This window comes from Hemicordylus capensis, chromosome 2 (genome assembly GCF_027244095.1).
Source record: "Hemicordylus capensis ecotype Gifberg chromosome 2, rHemCap1.1.pri, whole genome shotgun sequence".
Lineage (NCBI taxonomy): Eukaryota > Metazoa > Chordata > Lepidosauria > Squamata > Cordylidae > Hemicordylus > Hemicordylus capensis.
Window position 1 is genome coordinate 427485964 of NC_069658.1, and position 18038 is coordinate 427504001.

The 18038-nt window shown below is 44.0% G+C and overlaps 1 protein-coding gene across 1 annotated transcript in view; it reads left to right on the forward strand.

The window, feature by feature from the left end:
* The first annotated feature begins 11236 nt into the window (after nt 1-11236).
* The window catches only part of LOC128346238 (17-beta-hydroxysteroid dehydrogenase type 6-like), a 59855-nt gene continuing 53053 nt past the window's right edge, over nt 11237-18038 (forward strand). Inside the window, exon 1 of the mRNA XM_053299289.1 lies at nt 11237-11367. The gene's annotated coding sequence lies outside the window, so the exon portion shown is untranslated. The remainder of the gene's footprint in view (nt 11368-18038) is intronic.

An 18038-nucleotide genomic window follows, 5' to 3' on the forward strand; every position in this document is an offset into this window, starting at 1 on the left:
ATTTGCGTGCTGTAGTCGCAACTGCCTCCAGCAAAAAAGTGGGAGATAATCCACAGCAGGAAAGCTTATGCATTATTTCCTTGCACCAGGATGCTTGTGGTTCTGCTGCCAGTAATTTGGGGATTAATCCTTTCAGGAAAAGATGCAGTTTTATCCAATAGTTTATCGATAACATCCAGGCCTTGGACTCCAATTTAAGAAAGCCCGCCTCTGAGCGGATCACTGCGTTGGACACACAGTTGGGGGTGCTGAATAGCTTCCTCAGGAAACCTGTTTGGATTTTTTCGAGTTCGCCAGATTTTGCATACATCCCCAATTGGGCTCCATATAGTAATTGAGGAACCACCTTGATCTTATAGAGTTTGATTGCTGCTGGAATATAGTTCCCCCCCTTAGACCAAAAAAATCTCTGTATTGCTGCAATATTATGTTTAGCCACTTCAGCCATTAAGCTGATGTTAGCATTCTTGGAGCCATTGGACTGAAAGGTCATCCCTAAATATTTAAATTGTTTAACCTGGTCTATTTTGTGGCCGTCAATTGACTAATTATAACTTTGTTTTTTTTAACTAAAATGAATTATCTTCGTTTTAGTATAATTTATTACTACCTGTTCTTCTTTGCAAAATCCGGCCAGAACACCTAAGGCTTTCTTCAAGCCTATTCTACTCTGAGACAAAATCACTGCGTCATCAGCATACATAAGGATTGGTATGTGTCTATTTGATAGTTTGGGCACATGAATATCTGTTTGTTGTAGATGCTGAATTAAGTTATTCACATAAAAGTTAAATAAAAATGTCGCTAAGATGCAGCCCTGTCTGACTCCCTTATTTGTTGGAATCTTCTTTGAAAGATGACCTGCAGGGGTAAGACGAACGCAGAGAGTTGAATTTTCATAAAGCCTATATATTAGTAGTAATAGTCGCCTATCAATTGACGTGTTAAGTAATTTAGACCAGAGGATGCCTCTTGAGATGGAATCAAACACCATCTGAAAATCAATGAAAGCTGCATATAATGGGATTTTCTTAGTATAAACATATTTTTCTATTAGATATTGGAGCACAATACAGTGATCCATCACTGATCTCCCAGGTCTAAAACCTGCTTGTTCTTGTTCCAGAATGTCCTCCCGGTCCATCCACTCACAAAGTTTGAGGCACAAATGCTTAGCGTACAACTTGCTGATGACATTGAGGAGACTTATCGGCCTATAATTCAAAGGGTCATCCCGCGCTCCCTTTTTATATATTGGGACGACAACTGCAAGGCCCCAATCAGTGGGGATATGTGTTGTTCAGTCTATATAGGTGAATAGTGCAGCTAAGATTGGCGTCCACCAATCTATGTTTGCTATCAAGAAATCTGGAGGAATATAATCATTTCCTGGAGATTTACCCCTCTTAAGTTGGCTGATTAAGCATTTCACTTCCTGAATTGTTACTGGGGACCAATAAGGTAAGGAGGTCAGGGAAATATCAGGTTGCGGGTAAACGGAGGTCTCGCTGTAGAGCGTTGTGAAGTGGTTCTCCCATTGTTCTGGGGAGATGGGGATAGATCTCTGTAAATACGCCTGCATCTGGGTTAGCCACCAAAATCCAACTGAATCATTATTCTTGATGGCTTTTATAATTGCCGCCCATCGCTCTTTCATAGCAATTTCCTGTTTAACTCTTAGAAGAGATTTATATTGCCTTTTATTTTCCTTTAATTGTTGTTGTAAGATAAAAGATGGATTTTGTTTAAAGTAACCTGATAATTGGACTAAGGCGCTCTTAGCCATAGTACATTCTTGATCGAAGCATTTTTTGTTGCTTCTAGTCTGGTTACCCCCACCACATTTACTCAGTCTTGACAGCAGTGGCCTAAGCTGGCAGATCAAATACTTATAATTTGTCATCATCTCATTATGTTTAACTGTTGTCTGAGTCATATCCGTATCAGATATATGATCAGTCTGTCCTAACTGACCTATGAAATAATCACGTATCCTCCGACCTATTTCAGAGCCACACCACTCATTTATTGTCTGGGCGGATCTTTGTGTCCATTTAATCTTTTGTCGGGCTGTGTTTATATCAATATTAACATCCATGTTTAAATTACCTGGTAAATCTTTAAAATCAGAAGCTGCTAATATGCAAGATAGAATAAGAGGATGATGGTCACTTTCTGGTCTCGCCTCTACTCTGAGTTCTATTATCCTCTTCAAAAAATTCTGAGAGGACGCAAAGTAATCAATAATTGAGTGCCTACCTCCCGAAGAAAAAGTATATTGGCCCGGGCGATCGCTGTTTATGGCACCATTTAATATAAATAGATCTAAGTTATTGACGTTCTGAACAAATATACAGCCTGCAAGATTACCTATCTTATCTAAAAGGAGACGAGGTAAAGTGTAAATGTTGGTAATGAATTCTGGAGAACTTAGAGGAGATTTGTTGGATGGCCATGAATAATTGTTTCCCAGTCTTGCATTGCAGTCACCTCCCAGTATGAGGGAGGCTGAGGGATATAGAGAAATTAAACATGTAAGATATAACTCCACTGCCTTCCAATGTGCTCTTATCTGCTTACCACCATGCAAAATGGGCAAATATACGTTAACACATAAAAACCTACAGTTGGCAAATATTAATAATACTGCTAACACCCAGTCTTCATAATAGGGGATTTCCTCAATTGGAACTCTTAGTTTTGGGGATATAAGTGTTGCCAATCTTCCTCAATTTCTACCCCACCTGGAGCTGGCAACTGCTGGTGGCACAAGTACTTTGTAATCAAGAAAATAAAGTTCATCCTTAATCCAGGTCTCCTGCAGGAGAATTAAATCATGACTGTCGATAAAATTTTCAAAATCTGGGTCTTGTCTTTTTTGGCACCAGCCAGAGATGTTCCAAGAGAGAATCATGAGTTGATCACAGGGCGGGCAACTACATGATTGTCAATTGATATTATCATATTTTTGCGTTGGATTCTTGCATCTTAGCATGATCGAGCCCACCGCCGAGGAAGTATGAGAGTGACTCCCCTGTAGGGGTTGGCACAAAAAGGGCGGCATAGGCTCTGGCGAGGCAACTTCTGAATTTACAGTAGAATTCTGAGGCCCTACATCACCTTCGCCAATAGAAAAAGCTGAGGAAGATGATATGTTCAATAAATGGGTGACTCCATCAAACTGAGGGCCATCCCATAACAAAAGCTTTGTCGGCTTCCCTTGTTTAAGCTTAAGTTTGGATGCTTTGTAGGTGTAGGTATTTTTATCTTCTAGCCTTCCTGAGTTTACGATGGAATCTCTGGATTTTGTTAAAATGATCTCCATGGGAGCAGTGGGTAATTCTCTTAAGTACTCAGCTCCTTCACATCCAGCGTCAAATTTATGTTCCCTTCGTAACTCTCCGTTGGAAATTTCGGCGCCTGCTTCAGATTTTCCAAAATCCTCCAATTGGCGTGAAGGATACAGGTCTTCAGATATCTCTCCCACTTCTGAGATAGTTATAAACAAGAAGTCATTTGGTTCTTTTGAGTTTAAAAAAGTTGAACTTGAGGGGGCTTTTATATTCTTTATTTGCTCAGTACACCCAGTCTGAGTTTGTTGGTCTTTCATATCTAAAGAGGAGCTGTGTAGGAACGCTCTCTTCTGGATGTCACCAGTGATCTGGTTCACTCGTGTGGCCATACAGTTCCTCATAGTTCCGATGTATAGTTCTACGGGATCATCTGGAGTATTCAGAGGGGTTCCAATAACCCTTCTAGGGAATATCTCCCATTCCTCTAGGCGGTTCCTCATTCTGAGCAGAGACTGTGGGATTAGTGTGTAATCGAATCGAAGCAGCAATTTAAGCATGCGAGATTTAAAAGTTTTTAACCTTGAGAAGGATATCAGATCTGCTGCATGTATTGGAAAGCATAGAATTTGAGCAAGTGAAGAGCTAATTTTTGCTTTTGTATCCCAGCGCTGAAAGTTAATTGAATTTTGGAAAATGTCTAATATGATATGTCTTGGTTGATATGTTAACTGGGAAGTTCTTTTCTTATTTTTTGAACTATAGTTGTCTGTAGAAGTTGAACAAGCATCCCCTTGGTATGTGATGGAACTCTCAGATGCCAACATTTTATTAGATGTTAAAAACTGCACTCCTGTTTGAACAGAAGCATCTGAAACCTGTTTGCCTTCCTTAAATTGCAAGGGTTTGTTGCCATCAGAGTTACCAGTTGGGGCTAAGTTAGTTAGCTTTTTCAATTCCGCTTCTAAAGAGTCCATCTTAATTGCAATCTTGGAAAAGTGCTGGAACAAATATATCAGAGTCTCCATTATGAGTTTTGACATTTTCAGTGGTGTTCCCTCATCAATGTCAGCTGAACTTGCTTTTCTTAAAGGGCTAGCATATAAATTCGCTGAGTCATCCATAGATAATAGTAAATGTTCACTCACACCATTTGAGAGGGAGTTAGATGGTTTATTGCAAGCATAGTTCTGATCTTGGCATGCCTCCAGTAGGCTAGTCCTTAATCCCTCATCTGCTTTATTAAGATTGTGTATCACCCACACATTTCCAGCATTCAAGGTACTCACAGTTTGTGACTGCAGATAATAGGAGTCTATTTTCACTTGTACAGCTGTTCCATCGATATTAGAGGATCTCAAGGCTCTGCCGGAACCCAGAGAGCTCTTATCTGTAAGCTTAATTTGGTTGCTTTGCTTTGTTTTCTTAGCTTGCTTTTTCTTCATTGTTTACTAGGGGTGTGCAATTCGGGTTTTTGGGTGATTTGGCTCGGACCCGAACCGAATCACCCCTGTTCTGTTTTGTGCCCGAATCTGGGTCACCCAATCACCCTTGATTCGGTTCGGATTTGGATTTAATCCAAATCCGAATCTGAATCGATTCATGTGGGTAAAAAGGGGCCCAGGGGCAAAATTTTGGGGTGGGGTGGTAGTGCCCAATGGCTGGAGTCTACCACCCCCAATTTCAGAGGGATTGGGCAAAGGGCTGATTTTTGGTGAATTTTTTAAGTTTTAGTGACTTTGGGGCAGTTTGGGGGCATATCATGGGATCTGGGCAAAAGGAGTGGGGTGGGGTGGTAGTGCCCAATGGCTGGAGTCTACCACCCCAATTTCAGAGGGATTGGGCAAAGGGCTGATTTTGGGGAAATCTCTGAAATTTACATGTCTTTGGGACAGATTGGGGCATATTGGGGCAGAAAGTGGGGCCTGGGGCATAAGAGTGGGGTGGGGTGGTAGTGCCTAATGGGTGGAGGCTACCACCCCAATTTCAGGGGGATTGGGAAAAGGGCCGATTTTTTGAGAATTTTTGAACTTTTAGTGACTTTGGGGCAGTTTGGGGGCAGAAAGTGGATCTGCCCCAAAAGAGTGGGGTGGCGTGGTATTGCCTAATGGGTGGAGGCTACCACCCCAATTTCAGGGGGATTGGGCAGAGGGCTGATTTTTTGGGAATATTTGAAGTTTGGGTGTCTTTGGGGCAGATTGGGGGCAGTAAGTGGATCTGCCCCAAAGGAGTGGGGTGGGCTGGTAGATAGTGCCTAATGGGTGGAGACTACCACCCATCCCCAATTTCAGAGTGATTGGGCAGAGGGGTGAATTTTGGTGAATTTATGAGGTTTGTCTTCATAAGGTGAAGTGTGCTAAATTGATTACTTCCTCATATTATTCATAGTAATTGAGGTGTGAAAAAGTGAAAGTGGGGTCATGAGAGTTGTTTAATTGAAAAAAAATCTCATTTGCTATGATAGAATGAGAATTCACACCTCAGAAAAAACTTTTTGGTAGACCAGGCCTCCGGCAATCAAGTCCTTTGTGGCGCACGCATGTGCGCGCGCAAAGCCTCAGTAGCCTACAGGACTTGAAAGAGAGAGGAGCTCTGTTCGGTAGCTCCTCTCTTTGTTTTCAGCAGCATGGGTGAGGACTCGGGTGGGCGGGCAGGCAGGCGGCTGGGAGGGAGGGAGGGCTGGCGGGCGATGGCGGCAGTGTTAGTTTTTGGCTTAATCTGCTCGCGGCGGGGGGGCGGCGGTGGGGGCGGCTGGTTTCCAGCGCCCCATTACTCTGTGGAATACGGGTGCTGGAGGGGACAAAGAGGCAGGAGGGGTAAGTAAGCCCTCCCCGCCCTAAAAGGAAGGCCCCCCTTCGGTGCCGGTCCGGACTGCTCCGGACCGTGCACCTCCCTACTTAAAATGTGCAACTTGCTCATTCTTCTTCTTATTATTATTACATTTATATCCCGATCTTCCTCCAAGGAGCCCAGAGCAGTGTACTACATACTTGAGTTTCTCTTTCACAACAATCCTGTGAAGTAGGTTAGGCTGAGAGAGAAGTGACTGGCCCAGAGTCACCCAGCAAGTCTCATGGCTGAATGGGGATTTGAACCTGGGTCTCCCCGGTCCTAGTCCAGCACTCTAACCACTGCACCATGCTGGCTCTCTTATGACCTTTGATCCTCCTGGCAAAGGCCATGATTTTAGTTTTGTGATAGTTAATTTCGATGCAGTCCCCCTTGCAGTGCAACAACAAAGCCCTCAGTACTCTTCTAAGGCTGATGGGGGTCCTTGAGAGGATGGTTGCATCATCTGCATATAACAATATGGCAATATGTCTCCCTGCAAGTTTTGGAGAGTGAAAATCAGGATTGCTGAGCTGGCCCACCATAGAGTTAATGTAGAAGTTAAATAGGAGTGAGGTCAAGATACATCCTTGTTTAATGCCCTTCTGAGTTAGAATAGCTCTTGTGAGGTGACCTCGTGGACTACATCTCACCTTGAGTGAGGTGTCTCTTTGCAGGATGTGGAGAAGATATAGCAGACGCCAGTCAATGGAGGAGGCCTACAACTTCTCCCATAGTTTAACACGTGAAATAGAATTGTATGCTGCCTCGAGATCAATGAAGGTGGCATAAATGTGTTTTTAACATGTTTTTATCTAATTTTTATCTTATGGATTTTAAATGTGTTATATTTTATGTTTTAATTCTGTACACCGCCTCGAGCTTTTTATACTAGGTGGTAAATAAATAAATAAATAAATAAATGGAGGTCATCCTGCTGGAGGAGTATTTCTCTATGAGGCGCTGTAGGACTAGGCACTGATAGATGGTGGAGCACCCTTCCCTAAAGCCTGTTTGTTCCTCAGCAAGGAGATTTTCCTGTTCCAGCCAATCTCTAAGTTTCCCATATAAGTGTCTCACATAGAGTTTACTGATGGTATTGAGCAAATGAATGGGTCTGTAATTGGTGGGATTGTCCTTTTTGCCCTTTTAAAATATGGGGACAATGATCGCTGCTCCCCAGTCTTTGGGAATTTGGCCATTCATATTGATATAGGTAAAAAGCGATGCCAGGATAGGGGCCCACCAGTCCAGATTGTTTTTAACAGTCTCCAGAGGAATAAGGTCCTCTCCTGGAGCCTTTCCTAGTCTTAGTTGGGCACCTAGACTATGGATCTCTGAAGTTGACACCAGAGCCCATGCTGGGGTATCCTCAATCTGCAGACTGTGGCAGGATCTTTGTATAAATCTTGAAAGTTTCTCCCAGATCTCTGGATGGATATGACAGTCCAAGTGATTTGGGCCATAACTGGGAGAGTTCTTTGTTAAATGCCAGAACATAACAGAGTCTTTGGATCTAGCAGCCTGAATGAGTCCCATCCAGGCCTCTTTCATGGCCTCTTTTTTCTTACTAGCCAGTAGAAGTTTATACTGCCTTTTCTGCTGAAGGAGGTTCTGTGCAGCCCACAGTCCAAAGCTGAATTTGTAGACTCGATAGGTATCGGCAAGGGCTTTTTTGGTGATGACACAGTCCTTATCAAATCACTGCTTGGAGGCTGGTTGATGCTGTGCATGAGGCTCGCGGTTCTTATGAGAGAGGAGCTGCTGTAATTCCTGAACTAGGGGCTTATAGGACTCCAAAGGTGCATAGGTAGGGTCGCTGTTAAGTAAGGAAGATTGGATACACTGCAGGTGGTCAGAGGCAAGTAGCTCTCTCAACGCTTGATCCAGTTGTGATGTCCAATATGCACTATCTGCCAGGGATATAGAGGAATTATAGTGGTTCTCCATGTGGCACTGATAGATGAAAGGTTTCAGAAGTAGCGAAATGGGAAGGTGATTGCTGTCAAATTTGGGGACAACCTCAAATCCATGAAAGGAAGCAGGTTCCCTGAGGTAATAAAGTAGTCAATCAGATTCATTCTGGAGCCGGCAAGATAGGTAAATTTGGCGGGATGGTCATTTTCAAGCAAGCCATTCAGAATGGAGATATTAAGTCTGGTGGTCATTTGACTCAAAGAAAATCAAAGATTCTGATTCTGCATAATTTGACCTTTGGTTCTTAGAAAGATGAGTGAGAGGGAGCCCGTCAGCCTCGAGGCTGGGTGGATAGGCCCACAGTTGAGTGTACAAAGTGTGATCGTCAGGACCCAACCTGGCATTTAAGTCACCACCCTCCACCACGTATGCATTAGGAGTGGACTGATCTGCTACATAATTTTCAAGTTCAGTTCACATGGATCTAACCTGTAACTTCCTACACTGGGGAGGGAGATAGATATTTATTATCAGCAATTTGCATTGGCTGAATTGGACCAGAACTGCCATCGCATATTGCTTGAGTGAAGGAAGCAATTTCAAAGATGCACGCAGAGAAGTAGCAACAAGCACACCCAGGCCATCCTTGTATCTGCCATGTCCAGCCCCAGGTACAGCACCAACTGTATAGGAAAGGAAGCCATTGAGTAGTAAATCCTTGGTTGTCCATGATTTCTGAATCAGAATAATATCATGGAAAGAAAGTCTCTGAAGGAGGAGTCTGAGACAGGAAAACCAGCCTGCCAGATTCCAAGATAAAAATCCAACTTTATGTTGGTCTACTGGATGTCATTGGGTAGCAAGTGGAGCATTTTAAAGTTCTTGGACACTCCCCCGTTGCGTCTGTCTCTTAAACTGGCTGTCCTGGGTCCATTCAGGATGATAGGAGAGTCTAGAGTGCTCCCAAACTCTGGTGGCATATCTTGGGTCTGCATCACCCAAGGAGGTTCCTGGTCCTAAATCCTGTGTGATAGTGTCTTCTGGGGCTTCCGAGATGGTCTGGGATCTCATGTCAGGAAGGACAGCAGTGGGGACCTGGATAGACATCAATCCTTGGGGATTGTCTAGCATGTCCGTAGTCTTCAGTTGGTCATCACTGAACAAGGGCATGTCAGATCCCAGCTCTTGTACTTCAGGTGATGCATCCCTTAAGTCAGCAGAGGGATGATATGAAGGCTCTGTAGGTGGTAGGATAGCTAGGGAGCTTTGTCCCTCATTCTCATTGGTTGCCAAGATGGTTGTAGGGATCGGGACCTCCAACCCTGAGGCCAACTCCTCCATTTCAGAAGAAGTCATAGCAAGGACTTAGGAGTTTTGTGGCATAGGCAGTCTTTCTGGAGCGAGGAGGGCAGTGACACTATCAAAGTGTGGATCCGTGGACAGCAACACTCCTGGGCATATGTCAGTTGTTGCTGGGTCCTCTGCCCTGAATATGCTAGGACAATTGTTAGAGACAGGGAAGTGCCTGGAAGATTGTTCTCGGTCACAATCACTTTCCAGGTCTGTTTCAGACTCTGAATCAGTTGCAAAATCTTCTGCATCCGCTTTTAAGAGTCTTTTTGGGGGTGATTTAGGGGGTGATTTATTTGAATTTCTATTGATATCTCCTGGTTGGTTTCAGGGTCTGAGACTGAGTGGCCAGCTCTGTGTCTTTTTGGACTCAGTCTCTTCAGGAGTGCATCAAGTTTACTCTTTAGTTGTAGCAAATCATCTTGTCTGCAGGGCTGAGAGTTAGCCAACTCTGCAGAGAGAGTCGGCTGTGACTTGTCTTGGGTAAAAAACTTGTTTTGGTTATGTGACCTTGAGTAAACATTTCTGAACTTCAGTTAGTGAGGCACTGTCATAGTTCAGAGGGGGCAGTTTATTTTTAATGTAAGATTCAGGATTTTTTGCTACTGATGTTTATAGGGCCCTTAATTAGTGACCTGGAGCTGAGATCTTTAAAAACATGATGCGAAGTGATGTTGAATTGTCTCAAATGCTGGCCTGAGTGAAATAACTGAGTTGGCACCCTTGCTGTCTTGAACATTAAGAATAGCCTTTTGAAGTCCATCTGAATTGGCAAAAAGCGAGAATGCTCCATCTCGGAAGAGAAGATTTGTTGATTTAGGAGTTCCGAGAGGGAGGTGAGTATCTTTTTTTTTGTTAGCCCATAAATGTGAATCCTTTCTGGGAAAGTGGATAAGGATCTGATGGGCTTGCAAGGTTCTTTGCAGCTTTCCCTTGCTTAATCCATCTGCCTCTGGATAAGCCCAATACGGTATGGTGGATGACAAGAAAGAAGGGAGGGCTGACTCGGGGCTGACATCAGCTGAGTTGTTAACTCCTTGCTGGGTCCTAGCTGAGAATTGGGCAAAAGCCTGTGTTAAAGTCTCTATTCATCCCCCAATTTCGTCCAGGCGCCTTAAAATTAAAAACAAACTTTCTGCGGAGATAAGACATGTGTCGCTCAGCTGCTGGGTAACAAGGTCAGACTGAGAGTGAGGTGCTTGCACGACTATTGAGCTTCAGCCCCCTTGCCTTGAGGAGGTTCCCTCCTCATCCCTCCGGTGAGATGATTTTAAGGTGGATTGTTTGCTATCTGTCTCCTGGTGAGTCTGCCTGTCAGTGGGGCTGGAGGCTTCTGTGGTCAGGGCTGTGAATCTGTTCTTGGTACTCACAGCAAATGAGTCACCCAGCACTGCCTCAGTTGCAGGGAGGAAGTTTTCAATCCTTAGCTGTTTCTTCTTCCTTAATCTCCCCTCCTCCTTCCTCAGGGGGGCTCTTGCTGCTGGGACTTTTCTGTAGTCTTTTCCTCCCCCAGATGGGGTCATCCCATTGGATGGCATGCCTGGGGAGGAGGAATGCCCAAGTACAGGCAGGAGCTTGATGATTAGGCTGTTAGCCCATCACCATCTTGCAATTGGTACAGAATGCTGCTGCCAAATTGGTCTCTGGGTTGTCCCATAGACCACATTACTCTGATTTTAAAAGATCTACACTCTTTACCAATAGGTTTCCGGGCAAAATACAAAGTGCTGGCTATTACCTATAAAGCCCTTAATGGCTTGGGCCCATGGTATATAAGATAATGCCTTCTTAATTATGAATGCCACCTTCGATGCTTGGAAGGGTGGAGCTACTTTCAGCCTGCTGAGTGAGAATAAGTTCAGCAGCAGCCACTTCCACATGCAAACTGCTGTAAGCACAGAAGAGTGACTCAGAAAAGAGAAGCTCACTTCTGTTCTGTTTCCAAACTGAAACCAGAAGACACACCTGGAATCCATTGCAGGTTAGTTCCTGACATCCATGCTGTGTCATCCAACTGCCCAGAGAATAATTTGTTATGAGCCCCTGGTGGCACAGTGGTAAAACTGCCGCCCTGTAACCAGAAGGTTACAAGTTCGATCCTGACCAGGGGCTCAAGGCTGACTCAGCCTTCCATCCTTCCGAGGTCAGTAAAATGAGTACCCAGAATGTTGGGGGTAATATGCTAAATCATTGTAAACCACTTAGAGAGCTCCGGCTATAGAGCGGTATATAAATGTAAGTGCTATTGCTATGAGGCGGCTAACAGATACAGTTGTTTATTACCATCCTCATCCTCATCCAGCAAGTGACATCAACATGATGTGATGTTGGCGTTCCATGATGGCTGAAACTCCGGATGATTCTTGCCTTTTTAAAGGACTGCTGTGGAAGTGGATATGGCTTGCTTCTGAGGCATGAAAAGGGTTTAACTCCAGGCCCTGTGCGGATTCCCTGACCTAAATCCACTCCCCATCACCATGCTTTTGGGGGGTGGGGTGGATATATTTGCAGGTTCAGAGCTAGTGTTGCCAACAATCCTGTATTATACGGGATGTCCCATTTTGGAAGCAAATATCGCTTGTTCCCTATAGGACACATTTCCCTCCATATTATTGGCAGAGCTTGGGGCCGTCCCTCATCCCTCAATGTATTTGCATTGAGCCCTTTGAAGTCTGGGTGAAGTCTATATTATAATGTGAAAGAAACAACAAAGTACAGAAAGGAGCCCCAATTACTCTGCAAATTTGCAGGAGCTATTGACTCAGTTTGCCTACATCTTGAAAGCTGTTAATTATTTACTTGTCAAATGTAAATAGACCCACAGACTCCCACTAACTGACTCCAATCAATATTCAACCAGAAATAATCAAGCTAATGCAGGGAAATAAACCAAAAAGGAAAGGAAAAACCAGAACAACCAGTGAGCGGCAACTATCCAAAGCTTTTGAAAGAAAAAACAGGAGGGCAGAATGCCAAACCTTCACAGGGAGTGAAACGAGACTGGATGAAGTAATAAAATAGTCATGAATCTGTCACTGTGGTCCTTTATTACAGAATTACTGCAATTAGGCATTCAGATAAAGAACCAGAAGCCAAAGAATCAAAGTCACTGGGAGTATTAAAAAAAGTTGTTTGGAAGTGAGTAATTAAGTCTATGTTGATGTCTCTAATTAGATCTTAATTAAGAAGGGTCAAATGAAGATGGAAAGAGGAGCTCAAGAGACGGGGGGAAAGTGAGTCAGATTACAGCAGGCAAACCTCTTGAAATGCAAGTTCTCCCTTCTGGGATCGCCCAAAAAACTTCCAAGATCTTTATCAGACCCTAAAAGCTTCCAGGCTACCCCCAAGCCGAGGGGAACCAGCTCTTCCTTCTGTATTCAATCTTGTCAGCTGAAAATTTATAGACCGTGGGAGAGAGAAAGGTCTTTGCAGACCTTACTTCAAGGTCCATTTTGCCGAGTGGTGGTGGGGAGGCTCTTATTTCAACAAGGAGTGCATTCCAAAGTCCAGTTTCTGCAATGGAGAAGGCTCGTTCCCGAGTAGCTGCCAGATGAGTTGGCTGCAGCTGCTGGCAGACCTCTCCAGATGATCTTAGCAGGCGGTGGGGCTCATGGTGAAGAAGACGTTCTCTTAAATACCGAGGGCCTAAGCTGTTTAGGGCTTTATAGGTGATGACCAGCACCTTGTATTTTGCCCAGAAACATATCGGCAGTCAGTGCAATTCCTTCAACACAGGAGTAATATGGTCTCTGCTAGATGACCCGGAGACTAACCTGGCTGCTATGTTCTGAACCAACTGTAGTTTCCAGACTACGTACAAACACAGCCCTCCACATAGAGTGCATTGCAGTAATCCAGCCTAGAGGTTACCAGCAGATGTACCACTGTTTTGAGGTTGTTCATCTCAAGAAATTGACACAGCTGGCGTATCAGCTGAAGCTGATAGAAGGCACCTCTGGCCACCACCTCAACCTGGGACACCAAGGAGAGGATCAGATCCAGAAGCACCCCCAGATTGTGTACCTGTTCCTTCTGGTGAAGCGTGACCCCATCTAGAACCGGCAGATCATAATCGTCTCCTGAGTTTTGACCCCGCACAATAAGTACCTCTGTCTTATCTGGATTCAGTCTCAGGCAGGCATTTACGGGGGTTATGCCTTCCCCGATGATGTTGACATGGAGAAATAGATGTGGGTGTCATCAGCATATTGATAATACCCTATACCAAATCCTCTGATGAGCTCACCCAACAGTTTCATGTAGATGTTAAAAAGCACTGGAGACAGTATGGAGCCTTGTGGGACTCCAAACTGGAGCTCTTGTTTTGAACCAAGTGACATCATCTGGAATCTGCCCATGAGGTAGGAGCGGAACTACTGCAAAGCAGTGCCTCCCACCCTGAATCCCCTCAGACGTTACAGAAGGATACTATGGTCAATAGCATCAAAAGCCACCGAGAGATCCAAAAAGACCAACAGAGTCACACTCCCTCTGTCAATTCCCAATTGGAGATCATCCATGGTCATGGAACTTGTGTTGGAGTCTCCCAGACTTTTGGTACTGGGAGACTTCAATGTTCATTTTGAGACGAACTTGTCCAGAGCTGCTCAGGAGTTCATAGCGGCCATGACAACTATGGGCCTATCCCAAGGGGTCTCTGGACCTGATGCACATTGCAGGTCACACACTTGGTTTGGTCTTTTGCTCTGATCAGGACGGTGTTCAGTGGGTGGGGAGTCCTTTGATTCCTCCATTGTCATGGACGGACCACCATCTGGTTAAAGTTAGATTTACAACCACTTTCCACCTCTGCAGGGGTGAGGGGCCTATTAGAATGGTCCTCCTGAAGAGGTTATTGGATCCAATAGGATTCAAAAAAATCTTGGTGGGATTTAATATTTGCTTTGTCAATGATCCTGTTGATGCCCTGGTGGAGAACTGGAATAACATGCTCACCAGGGCAGTAGACATGATTGTTCCTAAGCGTCCCCTGAGATCTGCTTTGAAATTGGCCCCTTGGTATACAGAAGAACTACGGGGGAAGAAGGAGCAAGGTAAGCGACTGGAGCACAAGTGGAGAAAGACTCAATTCGAATCCGACAAATTATGACATAGAGCACATCTAAAGATCTATGCTCAGGTCACAGGGGTCCTATGTTCAGGAAATATGTGAGGCAAAGAAGCAGTTCTTTTCTGCCCATATTGCATCTGCGAGATCACATCCAGCGGAGTTGTTCAGAGCTGCGAGGGGGCTAGTATGTGCCCCCCGCATCCTAATTTGGAGCCATCAGTTTCCCGCTGTGATGTGTTTAATGAGTTTTTTTGCAGATAAAATATCTCGTATTCAGGCCCACTTAGATGAAGACTCCACAATTGCTGCAGTGTCTGAATTGGAGGTGTCCAGCAACTCCTCTTATGTGGTTTGGCTGGATTGGTTTCAGTTTGTGACTCCTGAGGATGTGGACAAGCTGCTTGGGGTGATGTTTCCTTGTCTTAAGGAGCCAATTATTAGATCTATTTTAAAGAAGCCTGGATTAGATTCCTCAGAGTTGAGCAACTATAGGCCTGTCTCCAACCTCCCATGGCTGGGCAAGGTAATTGAGAGAGTGGTGGCCTCTCAGTTTCAGAAGGTCGTGGAGGAAAATGATTTATCAAGACCCATTTCAAACTGGTTTTCGGGCGGGCTATGGGGTGGAGACTGCCTTGGTTGGCCAGATGGATGATCTCCAATTGGGAATTGACAGAGGAAGTGTGACTCTGTTGGTCCTTTTGGACCTCTCGGAGGCTTTCAATACTGTCAACCATGGTATCCTTCTGGAACATCTGAGAGTGTTGGGGGTGGGAGGCATTGTTTTTCAGTGGCTCCGCTCCTACTTTTTAGACAGATTCTAGATGGCAGTGATTGGAGACTGTTGCTCATCAAAATCAGAGCTAATGTATGATGTCATAAGAACAGCCCTGCTGGATCAGGCCCAAGGTCCATATAGTCCAGCATCCTGTTTCACACAGTGGCCCACCAGATGCCACTGAAAGCCACAGACGGGAGTTGAGGGCGTGCCTTCTCTCCTGCTGTTACTCCACTGCAACTGGTACTAAGAGGCATCCTGCCTTTGAGGCTGGAGGTGGCCCACAGCCCTCCGACTAGTAGCCATTGATAGACCTCTCATCCATGAAGTCATCCAAACCCATCTTAAAGCCATCCAGGTTATTGGCTGTCACCACATCCTGTGGCAGAGAGTTCCATAAGTGGATCACGCGTTGTGTGAAAAAGTACTTCTGTTTGTTGGTCCTAGACCTCCTGGCAATCAATTTCATGGAGTGACCCCTGGTTCTAGTGTTATTTGAGAGGGAAAATAATTTTTCTCTCTCCACTTTCTCCACACCATGCATGATTTTATAGACCTCTATTATGTCTCCTCGCAGTAGTCTTTTTTCTAAACTAAAAAGCCCCAGGTGTTGTAGTCTTGCCTCATAAGAAAAGAGCTATAGGCCCCTGATCATCTTGGTTGCCCTCTTCTGTACCTTCTCCAGTTCAACAATGTCCTTTTTAAGATGTGGTGACCAGAATTGTACGCAGTACTCCAAGTGTGGTCGCACCATAGTTTTGTATAAGGGCATTATAATATTAGCAGTTTTGTTTCCAATCCCCTTTCTAATGATCCCTAGCATTGAATTGGCCTTTTCCACAGCTGCCGCACATTGAGTCGACACTTTCAATGAGCTGTCCACCATGACCCCAGGATGGATCCCTCTCCTGGTCAGTCACCGTCAGTTCAGTTCCCATCAACATATACTTGAAGTTGGGTTTTTTTGTCCCAATGTGCATCACTTTACACTTGCCAACATTGAACCACATTTGCCATTTTGCCACCCTCTTCCCCAGTTTGGAGAGATCATTTTGGAGCTCCTCACAATCTCTTTTGGATTTCACTACCCAAAAGAGTTTGGTATCATCTGCAAATTTGGCCACCTTGCTGCTTACCCCTAGCTCTAGATCATTTATGAATAAATTAAAAAGCACCGGTCCCAGTATAGATCCCTGGGGGACTCCACTTCTTACTTCCCTCCATTGTGAAAACTCTCCATTTATACCTACCCTCTGTTTCCTGTCTTTCAACCATTTAGCAATCCACACATGTACTTGTTCCCTTATGCCGTGACTGCTAAGTTTTCTCAGGAGTCTTTGATGAGGAACTTTGTCAAACGCTTTTTGGAATTCCAGGTATACTATGTCAACTGGATCACTTGACACTCTCAAAGAACTCCAAAAGGTTTGTGAGGCACGATTTTTCTTTGCAGAAGCCATGCTGGTTCCCTGCCAGCAGGGCCTGTTCTTCTATGTGCTTTACAATTTTATCCTTGAGGATGCCTTCCATCAATTTTCCGGCAATGGATGTTAAGCTAACCGGCCTGTAATTTCCCAGATCACCCCCGATCTCTTTATGAACATCAGTGTTACATTGACTACTGTCCAGTCCTCTGGTACAGAGCCTGATTGTAGGGATAAGTTATATATTTTAGCAAGGAGGTCGGCAATTTCACATTTGAGTTCTTTGAGGATTCTTGAAGGAATCCATCCTTTATGATCCATCATCTTTGAGGATGGATGCCACCCGGCCCTGGTGATTTGCTAGTTTTCAGTTTTTCCAGGCAGTTTAGAACATCATCACTTGTCACTTGAGGGTCCTGGACTCCAATATGCTACTGATCAGCCTAAATTTGGCTTCCAGGACCTCCTGACTACATTTCCAACTTTTTCCAATTAAAAAAAAAATTATTCCATTTTTCCACAACACAAAAAGGAAAGCACAAATAAAACAAACAAACAAACAAACATACAAACAGAAAAAGGAGAAAGAGCACATAAGGACTTCCATCTCATCATTGAAACAAGTGTCAGTAACAATATCCAGGTCTTGCCTGTAGTTTCATCATTCTCCCCCCGATAAATCATACAGAAATCAACTCTGGGACATTTTTAAAGCATTTGTTATTACCCCTCGAAGGCCTGATAAAAATCCATTTTATAATGTGTTTTTAGATAAACAAGAAGAGGGTCCCAATCCCTTTTAAATACTTCAAGTTTATTTCTTAATAATGCTGTTAATTTTGCCATTTCTGCCAATTCTAATACTTTAAGTATCCAATCCTCTTTACTCGGGCAATGACTGTCTTTCCATTTGTGAGCAAATGTCAGTCTTGCTGCTGCTGTCAGATACACAAAGAGGACCCATTATTTCCTCGGCAATGCATTGTTGTCAATACCTAATAGTATTGTTTCTTGGCTCTTGGGAAAAGTCATTTTAAACACTTTTTTGAGCTCATTATAAATTAAATTCCAATAGCCTTTAGACTTTTTACAAGTCCACCGTAAATGTATATAGGAACCCTCCTCTTTTTTATACTTCCAACATTTGACATGTTCTTGTAGATTAAGGCCAACTTCTTGGGAGTTAAGTGCCATCTGTACATCATCTTGAGATTATTTTCCTTTAAACTAGAACAGGCAGTATATTTCATGTCTTTTATCCATAGCTTTCCCCATTTCTCCAAGTCAATATTATAACCAAAGTCCTGAGCCCATTTTACCATAGAAGTTTTCACTACTTATTCTGACCAAATAGTTCCAAAGGTAGCTTTTCTGTTCTTTGA